Below are 12,613 nucleotides of genomic sequence, written 5' to 3' on the forward strand. Positions count from 1 at the left end.
ATAGTATATGCTCAAAATATTATTACCATTTTTATGAATATTAGTTTTATTTTAAATGCAATATAAAATATAGTATATGCTCAAAATATCCATTTTTATAAATAACAGTTTTATAATTTTTATAAATTTAATATAATATTCTCAAAATATTAGCTTTTTACATGTATTTTTTAAATAAAAATTAAAAATCACAAATAGAATCTTTTATATTCAAAAATATTATTTGCACAAATTTTTTATAGTATCAATTTGTAATTAAATATCTGAATAAAATATGAAATATACTTATATCCGGGCCTTAAATTTTAAAATCCGGGCCGGGCCGTAAAAAATTTTTTAAAAAAATATCAGGGCCGGGCCGGGCCTTAAATTTTTTAATCCGGGCCGGGCCGGGCCGTAAAAAATTTTTTTAAAAAATATCCGGGCCAGGCCGGGCTTAAAAATTTTAAAACCAGGCCGGGCCGTGCAAATGGTACCTCTGCAGGTCTCTGTATAATATTACCAAAACTAGTCTACGAAGATAATTTACTTTGAAAAGTTTCCATTTATGATATATTATTTTTCTTATATTCTTAAATATTATGGTAAGATTATAATTTGTTTTAATTATTTCTTAGTCTAGTGAATTTTTATGAATGTAGGTTAGCTGATTAGGTTCCACGTCTTTATAGAGAAACCATTATAGAGAATGTATTTTATAGAGAAACATTTATAGAGAAAACAATTATAGAGAATGCATTTATAGAGAATTGTTTTACAGAGAATGTAATTTATAGAGAATGATTTTAAAGAGAATTATTTTATAGAGAATGTCCTTTATAGAGAATGACTTTAAAGAGAATGATTTTATAGAGAATGCCGTTTATAGAGAATGGTTTTATAGAGAATGCCGTTTATAGAGAATGGTTTTATTGAGAATGTAATTTATAGAGAATGATTTTAAAGAGAATTATTTTATAGAGAATGTCCTTTATAGAGAATGACTTCATAGAGAATGATTTTATAGAGAATGTTGTTTATAGAGAATGATTTTAAAGAGAATTACTTTTATAGAGAATTATTTTGTGGAGAATTATATTGTAGAAAATTACATTGTAGAGAATTATTTTGTAGAGAATTATTTGTAGATCTTGATTTTATAGAGAAATATTATATATGGGACAATTATAGAGTTCAAAAATTTTATGCAGGATTTGAAAAAAACACCCCTTCCCCCCTTTCAACAGAAAAGTTTGAATAAATAATTAGTCCTAATGATACGAAGAAATTTAAATATTAATGATAATTATACTTGCTTATAACCAGATCTATCTACCAATAATAAAAGGACACTTAACCATTCAAACAATGTTAAACAGGACCTTTTACCACAGGGTAAGGGGTTATAATTCAAGTTAGACATTGAAATTAAAAGGGGTAGTTTGTATTTGGAATCCCGTTATGTTTAACAAGTGCAAAAACCCTATAAAAAACATTTTAAACTTTTTGATTCATCTTTCTCTAAACTGATTAGGAGTTTACGTCTTGTAATAAGAATTTTCATTTTACTAAAATCAATTTAGAGAAAAAGGTGTATTATTTTAAATTTTGTCGATGTATAATTTTTAGGTAAGAGTTTGAACTATCATTTTGTATTTTGTAAATTCAGATACAACTATTTTCTGACCTATGATGATTTCGACAGAAATTGATCCAACCCAGTGGCGTAGCTACGGGGGTGGTTTTCGAGTTTGGACCCCTCCCAGAGCAAAAATTATTTTTAGATTATACGTTCAAAAGACTTAAAAGTGATTTTATATGAATTATATTTTTCTGTTTTGATGTTTGTGGAAGGATATTATATTACTATTGAAATTATTCTGGATAGTATTATTATAAGTCATTGAGAATAATCTACTAAATTATAATATAACATATTATTGATGCATTTAAAAAATATATTTATTATATATTATCGAAGATATGATTATGATTTATAAGAAAAACCCGGCCGAAGGCCGGGCAAAAGGGTCGAAGGCCCGAAGGAAGTCTGGGGGCGAAGCCCCCAGCTTTTATATGTATGGACCCCCTCTAAGGAAAATTCCTAGCTACGCCACTGATCCACCTAGTGTTCCCTCCTACCATGTGAATACTAGACAGTACTCTAGTGATCTTAACTTAATTTTGGTAAGGCGATAGTTTGATGGGTATTGTTTTATTTTTTGTTGTTATTTGCATTTAATATCATTAATTGAGTGCGTTTTTTAAATTTAAAATCTGATTTTGCAAGAAATGCACCTGAATAAGTGTAACATACCCACCCTTAATGTTGCGCAATCGGTTAATTTTAGGCAATTCCAAAACGGTTAGCCAAGTTTTTAGGCCAAAAAATCGGCTAAGCATAATTAGGCTTAGCATAAAAATAGGCGAAAACGAATAGTCAAAAATTAGGCATCGGCTAAGGAGCTCGGTTAATCACTCGTCATATATCGTTACATAATAAATTTATAAAATAATTTTAATAAAGGCTAGGCCTCCCAATCCCTACATTTTGTCTAATTAGTTTTAGGCGATTTTTCGGTTAAGCCAAATTAGGTTTAGCTGATTTTTAGGCTACTAACATTACTTATAAATTTCAGATTAATGTAAATTAAAATTTCTTCAGAAGTTCAATATAAAATCTTCTGAAATTTATAGGGTGGGTATTCTACACATATTGGAATGCATTTTCGGCAAAATCAGATTTAAAATTTAATAAAACGCGTTCAATAAAATGCAAAAAATAGAACAAAATACCCATCAAACTATCGCCCTTACCTTAATTTTTACAAAATTATATAGATTTTCATTATAAATTATTAAATACAAAAAATTTTGGCGAAATCGTATGAAATTCCCAGGGTAGATTCTCTTCGGAATAGATTTGGTAAAATCAGATTTATCAGGGAAATTAGAAACGCGCACTATAAATCAGAGACCTACAAGCCCTTTAAATCCGGCCCGGATACACGGACTGGGCTGTATTGTAATTTTTTTAAATATACCCGGGCCGAGCCTAAAATTTTATTTTTTTAAATGCACGGGCCGGTTCAAAAAAGCTTTTTTTTAAAAAACCCGGGCCAGGCCATATATTTTAAAACCAAATATTTTAAATCACCATTATTATCTAGGCAAAAATATATATTATATTTTTAAAAAATCGGGGCCGGGCCATGCAGATTAAAATAATGCACAAAGCAACTAAATATTGACAAAATTTTCTAAAAAAATTGGCGTAAGGCTGGCTTTGTTGCTAATAGTTTTTTTTTTAAATTGCTATTCTACTAGTTAAAGCAAAGCACTAATAGAAACTAATGCATATATACTTTGTATATAAATATAAATTTAATTATATAATTTAAACATTTAAATTAATATTGTGAGACAATGCCCTTAGGTAATCTAACATGGGCCTTGAATAGTAATCTTCGACTATTCTATACACCCGTTGAGCTCTTTCTATTAAAAATATATTTAAGGATATTTATTTGGAAAATCTACTCAATAAGAGGCTAAGGATATTTAATCTGGAAAATCTACTCAATAAGAGGCTAAGGATATTAAATCTGGAAAATCTACTCAATAAGAGGCGATAAAGAAGGGAATATTTTCATAATTTTAACATTACTACTTCTAATTGTTCAGCGTATTTTAAAAAAAATAACAACAGGAAGCTTAAAAATATTATCATAATTATTCATAAGCAATTACAAATCAGGAACGTGAATAATTTTTTTTAAGATTATTTTTTCCTTTTTTTTATTCAAGGGTTCCGAGAATTTATATGACGGCGTCTGTCTTGTTTTTTTTTATGTAAAAATATAAAACATAGAAAATATGGACAAATATAATTCTTGTTGAGAAAAAAAAATCTAAAAATAAAATGGAAATAAAAAAAATTTATATTTGATTGAGATTTGCTCTATGAAAATACAAATAAATAAAAATTATAATAAAAGTTTAAACTTACAATAATTATTTAAGTTTTATTTTATATATAATAGGATTTAAGAAAAATTATCATTAATTTTGAAATCTAAATTTTTTTTAAAGAACTTATAAATTTTAATGGCTGAATTTATTTTATGCAGTCAAAACAATCAATTACTAATTTTTGAATCATTTATATTTCAACGAGAAAAGCTTATTAACGATACAAGTTATTGGCGTTGTGTTAAATTCCACTTGGAGGAGTGCAATGGAAGGGCAAGGACAAAATCTGGAGTTATATTTCATAATCAAATGCATAATCATGTTCCAGACATTGCCGAAATTGAAGCAAGGAAAGAAATAAATCAAATAAAGGAAAAGGCAACTACCTCGCAAACTCTACCCAATAATATAATAGCGGATATAACAACCAATATATCTACAGCAGCTATGGGGAGAATGCCAAGTTTTCCTTAATCAAAAGAACAATTCAAAGAAAACGACGCCTAGTAGGAAGGGCGCCTACTGTTCCTGTTAATTTAATTGACCTAATAATCCCTATTGAATATCAAATAAATAATAACGGGCAACAATTTTTATTATATGATAGCGGTCACCATGATCATCGATGCCTAATATTTTCAACAGTGAAAAATATACAGTTCCTATCAACGTGCGACAAATGGTACGCAGATGGCACCTTCAAAACATGCCCTCCACTCTTTCAACAAATCTATACCTTCCATAGGATGAAATACGACACGATTATTCCTGCCGTTTATATCCTTATGGCGTCGCGTCGCCATCAAGATTATTTAAATATTATCGAAAAAATTAAAAATTTCGAAATTCATCTTGATCCTAGGTCTATAATGACAGACTTTGAATTGGCAGCCATATCAGCTTTCAACCAATCTTTTCCGTTGGCTGATAACCGTGGATGTTTCTTCCACATGTCTCAATGCATATGGCGCGCCGTTCAAAAAAATTCAATAATTTGTATGTCATATATGACAGAGCCTAATTTTGCTTTACAAATTAAGATGTTATTATCACTGGCATATGTGCCAGTGGATGACATAATCCATGGATTCGAGGTGATGGTTGGTTCCGAATTCTATCAAGAAAGGCGGGATATTCTCCAACCTTTGATAGAATACTTCGAGGAGACATGGATAGGCAAAATGATAGCAATGGAGAGGAGATTCCCATTGTTTAGTATTTCATTATGAAATTGCTATGATACCACTCTGTTGCGAGCTCCAAATACCAACAATGCAGTAGAAGGTTGGCACCGGAGGTTTTCTTCCCATATAAGTTCCCATCATCCAACCATTTGGAAATTTATCAAAAGTATGAAATATATATTATATTAAAATATTTTAAAAATCTTATTTAATTTTTAGCTCTCAAAGATGAAGATAGCCTTAATTGCTATAAATTAGAGCAATATTCTTTGAGACTATTGGCTCCACTCTCAAAGAAACAATATCGGGAAAGAGCTCAACGGGTATATAGAATAGTCGAAGATTACTATTCAAGGCCCATGTTAGATTACCTAAGGGCATTGTCTCACAATATTAATTTAAATGTTTAAATTATATTTTTAAATTATATAATTAAATTTATATTTATAATGTATATATGCATTTGTTATGAATAAAAATTATATATTTTGGATTATGGAACTATATTGAATTAATTTTATTTGATCGAAAAAATTTGAATAAAGAATTTATGCAATAAAATGTTAAGTTATTAAGATTATTACTAACTTAGTAATTATTTATTTTTGTGAATAACTTAATTTTTCTAACTTATCTTATTGCTTTCCAAGTGATGGTGTAGGACATTGCTTTTTTGGAAATTTTTCTTAAGCTTGATGTTTTCCTTTTCTAAATGTATTTGATATTTCGCATCAAATATATATAATAATAAAATATTCTACATTGTAATTAAAAAAAAACTCAAAGCCTCTTATTGAGTAGATTTTCCAGATTAAATATCCTTAGCCTCTTATTGAGTAGATTTTCCAGATTAAATATCCTTAGCTTCTTATTGAGTAGATTTTCCAAATAAATATCCTTAAATATATTTTAATAAATTATATCAGATTAAATCTGATTTAATAAGTGCCAAAAAAAAAGAATTAGACGGTAAATGGTCATATTTGAGAAAATTTATTTCTAAAATAATTCATTTTCTATAAAATCATTCTCTGTAAAATTCTTCAATATAAAATTATTAATCCTTCCCTATAAAATAATTCGCACTAAAACAATTCTCTGTAAAATAATTCTCTGTAAAATAATTCTCTGTAAAATAATTCTCTGTAAAATAATTCTCTGTAAAATAATTCTCTGTAAAATAATTCTCTGTAAAACAATTCTCTGCAAAAATATTCTCTATAAAATCATTCTCTATAAAAGAGATTCTCTATAAAATCATTCTCTGTAAATGAGATTCTCTATAAACGACATTCTCTATAATTGTTTTCTCTTTAAAAGTTTCTCTATAAAATAAATTCTCTATAAAATCATTCTCTATAAACGAGATTCTCTACAAAATCATTCTCTGTAAACGAGATTCTCTACAAAATCATTCTCTATAAATGAGATTCTCTATAAACGACATTCTCTATAATTGTTTTCTCTTTAAAAGTTTCTCTATAAAATAAATTCTCTATAAAATCATTCTCTATAAACGATATTCTTTATAAACGACATTCTCTACAATTGTTTTCTCTATAAAGGTTTCTCTATATTTGCATTCTCTATAAAAGATTCTCTGTAAAGACGGGATACCAGCTGATTATACCTTAGAAAAATGATTCTAAGACTAACCCTCCTTTTAATTTTTTAAAATATAGTTTAACATAATTCAGTATGGACTTATAAATCATATGTTAATGCATTTTAGGATACATACAAAACATGTCTTTTAATATCACTATCATTTATTATTTTATTTAGATAATGGGAGTGTGCCGTGTTCAGAATTGTAATAAAACAAATAAAATAGTAAACAATTTCCATATATCTTATCACAAGTTTATTATTTTTAATTAATATATAATTATATCAAAAATAGATGTTAACATTATCAAACCTATAGCCAATATAGTACCCATACCCACCACTTCATCTTATTATTTTAGAAACACAAACCCACATATCCCGAAATTATCTTTATATGCAATGGTTAGTGATTCTTATAATGATAATAATATCAATAATATGCTAATAAATATTAAAAATAATGGGGGGGGGGGGGGGTTGGTGATACCTTCTACTAGTATGTCCAAACTATGCAGAATATGTGAAAGTTCATTTAGAACTTATCAAAACGAAATCACACATAAAAATATTTTTGAAAAAATGGAAGTATTAATTTTTTCCAAAATAATAGGTACAAATATTTAAAAGAAATGAATTTAATATTTTTTTAATAGGCACAAATCTCTTTATTGATCTTTGTGATCATATCATTGAACATGAAATTGGGTACAGCCATTTTCAAATTCTTGTAAAATTAATTGTTCAAAAGTAACCAATTATTAGATTTTATACTATTTTTTTTAAAGATATTTAAATATTAGATTTTATCATTTTGCTGACTTAAGAAACCAGGAATTGAGAACTGGTTTGTGACAGAATCTTACGAAAGCAATACAATTTAATAATGAATAAGTCATATATAATAATATATATATCTTCTATTATATTTTAAAAATTATATTGTATAAGGAATGACCAGATATTAGGCATATTATAAAAATTATGATCTTATATATTATCTATGCTAATTAATTATATTAATTTTTTATAGGTGATGATACAATCAAAAATGACGAAAATGTACTCAAAAATAATATGAAAGTGAATTGTTGCAATATCTTTTCCTTTTCAAGGCCTATACATTTATATAATTATTTACTTATTAAATATACTTTAAATAAATGATTTATATAATATAATTTATACTCAAGCAAAAAATGATATTATTACATTATGTATTTATTGAAAAAAAAAAGATATTTTTTTATTTGTCAAAAGATGAAATAATCAAAACAAAACAAATGATCAACTATGAAGAGAATCTTAATAGTATATACTTTTGGAGTTATCTTTAGTTCTTCCTTTATAATAAAATTAATAATACAAAATAAAAAAATTAACAGCACCTATTTCTCTTATTAGTAACAAAATTTGTAGATTTTATTTAATTTTATCTATACAGGTCTATTTTTTACATAAACTTATGAGTGATTATTGTTTTAAGTTATAAGCCACTATATTACATAAAATTAAATATAGGTGCATCTATATTTATTATTAATACAGGAATCATAAAAGATTATATATGTAAAATATAAAAATAATATATTTATTATTTTTAATTAAAAGATTCTATAAATGAACAACATGTGTGTAACAAGATTTTTATTGAAATATCAAGTGAATTTGATAAAAAAGCTAGTATTCTTGGAAATGAGGGGTGGTATTGTGGCTTTTTATATATGTATATCTTGAGTCTTATATTTTAGATTACTAATAAAATGAATTGAAGAACTTGCTAAAATCATCAGTTGAGGTGAGAATTTATTTTGTATTGATATAGATAATTTAAAAATAATGATCGAGGCATTTGCTCCATATGGGTTAAAGGAATCTGGGTGGTAAGGTTAATTGAAGATTATTTGGTGGATTTTTTGAGGGTATAATAGATAGAGGTATGGAATATTTTGCATGAAGGGTGGTATTGTGGCTTTTTAAATATGTATATCTTGAGTCTTATATTTTAGATTGCTAATAAAATGAATTGAAGAACTTGCCAGTTGAGGTGAGAATTTATTTTGTTTTGATATAGAGAATTTAAAAATATAATAATGATGAGGCATTTGATCAACGTTCAAGCTACAAAATGGCGCTACAGCTGATTGCAATGTGAGGACGTTTTTAATGAATGAATCGCCAATCTATGTTATATATATCATTGGGTTTGGCTATCATCAGAAAAAAGTTTTTGGGGGACTTATCAAGCCTATTAGAAATCAGGCAAAAATATAAATAAACTATTGTTGAAATTAAACAAACATTAAAATAACGTAAAACCGGTAGATGGGTCAAAATTAGCATATTTCTAGTAGTTGGAGGGCTATCATCATAAAAAAATTTTGGGATTAAGGTTAATTAATTGTAAGGTAATTAAAAAATAAGATTAAAAAAGGGTGAAAAAAAGGGCAGGGGTGCCTTTGATCGTAAGACACTTCATCGTATTTTTCGTCCAACTCGTCCAATTCGTTCAAAATGGAGATTAATAATTTTTTACCATAATCTTACGTTAAATGTTAATAATTCTTTTGGAATGTTAATATTTCTTTTGGAATGGTAAAATTTAATATATATTATTCAAATATAGAATATTTAGCAGGTTTCAAATGGCAAAATATAATTGCTACAGCAAATTAAGAAGATTAATAGGTTTAAAATGGTAAAATTTAATATATATTATTATTCAAATATAGAATATTTAGCAGGTTTCAAATGGTAACAATACAACCTAGGATATAATTTATAATTAAGAAGATTAATAGGTTTAAAATGGTAAAATTTAATATATATTATTATTCAAATATAGAATATTTAGCAGGTTTCAAATGGTAACAATACAACCTAGGATATAATTTCTATAGCAAATAAAGAAGATTAATAGGTTTAAAATGGTAAAATTTAATATATATTATTATTCAAATATAGAATATTTAGCAGATTTCAAATGGTAACTAGCTCTTACACAATATCAAAAGAACAACCTAGGATATAATTTCTATAACAAATTAAGAAGATTAATAGGTTTAAAATGGTAAAATTTAATATATATTATTATTCAAATATAGAATATTTAGCAGATTTCAAATGGTAACAATTTATCTTAGCTCTTACACAATATCAAAAGAACAACCTAGGATATAATTTCTACAGCAAATTAAGAAGATTAATGTAGTAATACCAACTACTAATTATAAACAATACGACCACTGATTTATATTTCAATTTATTTTTGATCTCAAATATTTATTTATTGTTTTTCGAATGTTCGATTCCATTTTTAATATACAATATACATAATTAATCATTTATTAATTTATTACATTTCCTTCAAACAATTTAAAGTTAGATTTCTTCAATAAACCTCTTTGTAGGTTTACGGTTTCTTGATGAGCAACGTAATGTGGTATTTGTATTTGTGTTTGTATTTGCTTCATTCACTGGCACAACCATTTCTGTAACTTCCAAAGAACTTTCATGATTTGGGATAACTAAACGATTTCTTAACTGATCTGCATGCTTCCGTAATGTTTTCCCGGAAGATTCAACAATATAAGAATAAAGTCCTATTCTTTCTTTAATTACTCCCTCTCTCCAACCATTGGTATTTTCATTATTTAACCATATAGGTTGTGAGATTTCAAATTCTCTTTCCTTTGAATGTAAATCATGATGAAGGCTTTGTTTATCATTAGCTCTTACTATTTCGTGTTCGGCATTTGGTCGGATCCAATCCAAACTTGTTTTCAATTGCCTCCCAAACATAATTTTAGCAGGAGATCTCCCTGTGGAACTATGCTCTCCCAATCGGTAGGTTGTTAAAACCTGTGTCATAGCTTCTTCGGGATCGCTAATTGAATCTCTCGTTGCATAATACCGACCTTTCAAAGTTCGTACTGTACGTTCAGCTAATCCATTAGTTTTTGGATGATAGGGTGCTGAACGTATATGACGTATGTTATTTAAATCACAATACCTACGAAATTCCCCAGATAAGAATTGTGGTCCATTGTCTGACACAATGTACTTGGGTATTCCAAACCTAGCAAACCATTTATTTAGTCGTTTTATCATAGCATCAGCAGAGGTATTCTGCATTAGATCAACTTCTAACCATGGTCTATTTTTCTGGCATCCAGAACATATTTTGATAAAATTTTCTATATCAACATCACATCTGGGCCACCAACAATACAATCTATAAATAGATTTCATTACATTTTCCCCAGGATGTCCCCAGTGAATCATTCCTAACACTGCATTTCTTAATTTATTAGAAATAACCAATCTCCCATTCCATTCTATAATATCACGATTGACAGAAAGCTCTTCCCGTCGATTATAAAAATTAACTATTTCTTTATCTTTATGACGATCAAAGTTTCGCCAACTTTGCTGAATATGTATTGCTACTTTTTTTAATATTAAATCTTGCTTCGACTCTTTTCGTAGAATATTTTCTGACAATTGCATATCATCTAAATTAATACTTCGAATATCCAAAGCATGTTTAGAATCTTGATTCTCTTCCGAAATTTCTTGGTGTTTAATCAAATCTCGAATTCTAGGATCTAGTGTTATGCAACATTTTTCTTTTTCAATATTGTTGACCAAATTGCGTACTTGTTTAATCATAACCTGACGAGGCATTTCTAAATTGAATGCTATAATCCATGGTAATCCGAAAAGAGGCACCCCAGTTGTATTCATTATTACCACTGGTAGAGTCCTTGTCTGTGATCCAATCCTAACATTGACTTGGGTCTCGCCCTTGACGTCTAACGGATGATCACCATATGCAGTCAATGGACTGGTTGGCCTAATTTTTGGTCGCCCAATACTTGTCCATATATCAATTCCTATCAATGACGCTTGTGCACCAGTGTCAAAATCAAAATCAACATCTAACCCATTTATCTCTGCAGTTAGTTTTGCTCGATTCTCTCGATTTTGTTGAATCTTCCAAATATTATGAATAGAATCACTTGATGACACTCTTATATAATTTAAATTCTTTGATTTACAGCAAACTGCAAAATGACCAATTTTTTTACATTTATTACATGCCGCATTTGTAGCTGGACATCTCACTTCTCGGTTATGAATAAAACCACATTTATAACATTTAAGTTTATTATAATCTTTATCATTATTATATTTGTAGTTATTATTCTCTTTATCAAATGTATTATTATACTTGACTTTATTATAGCCTTTATCAATTGTAGTCGTCGTTTTTATTGGATGTTTATAATTACTATCATTATCATTTTTTTTGTTATTAACATTTATCTTATTAACAACTGGCATATGTTTATTTGCCATTTCTTTATCTGCTCGCTCAGAAGCTAATGCCAGATCAAGAATAAATTGAAAAGTCAGTACATTATTATCTCTATCAAGACCGTCGGGATACAAAGCTCTAAGATCTCTTTCCAATCCCGGTATTTCCATGCCAACCATAAACTGATCACGTAAACGCTCGTCAATATCATTAAGATAATGACAACGCTTGCCAATTTTTCTAATTTTATCTGCAAATTCAGTTATGGTTTCAGTTGTTCTCCGTAATCTAACGAAATCAAATATAGAAGCAAAAGCTGTTGACGTCGGTTTAAATAGTTTAAAACATATTGACTTAATTTCCTTAAAAGATAAAGTTTCGATCGAATCAGGATAACAAAAACGGTCCACCAACTCAATATTCTTATTGCCAAAAAATGTTAAAAATATATCTTTATATTGACATTCAGATGGGCTTACGTTTTTTAACCGAAAACTGGCTTCCCATTGAGAAAAATATCTGTGAATAGAAGTATCCAACTCGAATTTAT

The 12,613-nt window shown here is 27.8% G+C and overlaps 1 long non-coding RNA gene across 1 annotated transcript; it reads left to right on the top strand.

Annotated features, from left to right (window-relative positions):
* Positions 1-9,273: 9,273 nt before the first annotated feature.
* On the top strand, positions 9,274-9,930 carry LOC135922485 (uncharacterized). Its single transcript, XR_010570925.1, has 6 exons — positions 9,274-9,338; positions 9,379-9,441; positions 9,485-9,554; positions 9,598-9,673; positions 9,720-9,813; positions 9,860-9,930. It is a non-coding gene; the product is annotated as an uncharacterized LOC135922485 (long non-coding RNA).
* Positions 9,931-12,613: the final 2,683 nt, after the last annotated feature.

Source organism: Gordionus sp. m RMFG-2023, chromosome 1 (genome assembly GCF_954871325.1).
Source record: "Gordionus sp. m RMFG-2023 chromosome 1, tfGorSpeb1-WG-v2, whole genome shotgun sequence".
Classification (NCBI taxonomy): Eukaryota; Metazoa; Nematomorpha; class Gordioida; order Chordodea; family Parachordodidae; genus Gordionus; species Gordionus sp. m RMFG-2023.